The sequence below is a fragment of the Gigantopelta aegis genome, chromosome 12 (genome assembly GCF_016097555.1).
Source record: "Gigantopelta aegis isolate Gae_Host chromosome 12, Gae_host_genome, whole genome shotgun sequence".
Taxonomy (NCBI): Eukaryota; Metazoa; Mollusca; class Gastropoda; order Neomphalida; family Peltospiridae; genus Gigantopelta; species Gigantopelta aegis.
Window position 1 is genome coordinate 25,033,160 of NC_054710.1, and position 2,634 is coordinate 25,035,793.

Consider the following 2,634-nt stretch of genomic DNA (forward strand, 5'->3'; position numbering starts at 1 on the left):
TTCAATCAATTAATGTATATGAATATATGTGTGTGTGTGCATGTGTGTGTATATATAGTTTCATTTCAGTTCGTGTTATGGGGTATGACCTATAGTTTGAAGGCTATTTTCGTCTTTAATCTCTATGCTTAGATCGTGAGTCCATAGCTTTAGAACGCTGTCATTTGTGTACGCTATGCACTAGGCATGCTGTATGTCTTTCACACGTGCTGCTTCGTGCATATTTGATTTTAAATAAGTATTCATTGTGATTCTTATTCACCATATTAGAAAGAAAGAAAGAAATTGTTTTGTTTAACGACACCACTGGAGCGCATTGATTTATTAATCATCCACTATTTGGAAGCAATGAAATGTTTTGTTTAACGACACCACTAGAGCGCATTGATTTATTGATCATTCACTATTTGGAAGGAATGAAATGTTTTGTTTAACGACACCACTAGAGCGCATTGATTTATTAATCATCCACTATTTGGAAGGAATGAGATGTTTTGTTTAACGACACCACTAGAGCGCATTGATTTATTAATCATCCACTATTTGGAATGAATGAAATATTTTGTTTAACGACGAACTGGTTATATGGAGTCAGACATATGGATAAGGACCACACAGATAGAGAGAAAGAGCAAACCCGCTGTCGCCACTTCATAGGCTACTCTTTTCGATTAGCAGCAAGGGATTTTTATGTGCACCATCCCACAGACAGGATAGCACATACCACGGCCTTTGTTGCATCAGTTGTGGAGCACCGAAGGGGATCGATCATAAACCGACCGCGCATCAAGCGAGCACTTTACCACTGGGCTACGTCCGTCCCCCCCCCCCCCCCCCCCCGCATATAAAAAGATCCCTAGCTACTTATATATAGCGGGTTTCCTTCCTAAGGCTATATGTCCAACTCCATGTTAGAACACAAATAAGTACGTCATCGCATTCTGCGTATGTCATAAATCACAGAATAATCTCTGAACTTGATAGTCGGCCTAGATACGTGGGGCCATATTTAAGAAGGTATTTTTGTTCACGAAGACAGCCTCATATCAAATCATCTGGTTTTTTATGTTTGGTTTGTTTGGTTTACTTGGTTTGTTTTTGTTTGGTTGGAGGTGTATAATTAAGATCTCGAAATGGTTTCATGGACGTTATGTTTCGTACAGACCCACCCCAAAGTCTATATGTAGCAAACATATAACATATTATTTACTACATCATAAGCTATATTTATATACCATTAATAAAATATCATATTTGCTCATTTTCGCATTTGTATTATATCTGTACTACTACTATTTTTGCTCCTGTAAGCCATGTCCTGCCATTGAACACATGTCCTCATATGCCATAGAATACGACCTGAGTGTAACAAATTATTGTCTTGTCTTGTCTTGTTAAATATGCATTCATTCGTTGTCTGGTTGTTGTTGTTTTTGTTTGTTTGTTTTGTTTGTTGTTGTGTTTATTTGTGGTTTTTGTTTTTTGTTTTTGTTTTTGTTTGGTTTTGTGTGGATTTGTTTGTTTTTGTTTGTGTTTTTGTTTTCGTTTTTTTGGTAGATTTTGGAAAACGACCTTTGATCATTCAGGTGTGTGTGTGTGTGTGTGTGTGTGTGTGTGTGTGTGTGTGTGTGTGTGTGCGTGCGTGTATGTGTGTTGGGGGGGGTTACTTCAGAAAACATTTTAAGTTTTTAAAATTATTTTTTACTGCACCTTGAGTACATGGACTAAACTAGATAATCTGGAGTAATAACCGATGATTACTAAATCAATGTGTTCTAGTGGTATTGTTAAACAAAACAAACTTTAACTTTTAATCTGTACTCAGTAGATCCGGTAATTGAATTAAACGTAACGTTAATATGATATAACCGCACACCAACCGCTATACACGTCTCGTAATCTATAGGCCTAACTTTAAATGCATTTATGGATTTAGTAAACAGAACTTGCGATTTTTTGTATTGATGTGCGATTTAGCTACTGACGTATGGATGGTTATGGCAATTTAGTCGTTTATCTGTGGATGAGGTTGGGATATAAATTGATATAAGCAAGAAAATAAAACTAAAATGAATGAATAAGATGAGGTTCTATATATTATGTAAACCACATACCTGATATAAGTGTTGGCTGAGCCAGCAAACTTAATATTATCCACAGAAACATAGAGTCATGCATAATGTTCCTATACATGTAATACGGTCGGTATCACATAGAAATATAATGTGTCTTTATCCACTCACAATTGTCGTATTGCTAATCTTAGATACCCTGAACAATATAGCGACATGTTTTACTACATACTTGTTTTAAAAAAGGGGTGACACGTAAATAAATCATGGTTGATAGTTACATGCCAGGATAGTCAGAGCGGGAAGACGTTGGAAAGCTTTCCGTGAATTATTGTAATCATTGTCGGCACCAAATAAAGTTTTAGGTCATTTTATACTAGGATTAGACTGCTAACTGCCAACAGCAAGTTGGCCAACTCGACGGTTGTGTTATAATTTTCTCCAACTACCGACTTTCGACGGGTGCACTAATGGGTTATACAACGAAAATCGAGTTGTAAATGCGTTCAGACTACCAACAGGACGGTCATAGATGTCGAAACAGCAGAATGTTGGCCAACGT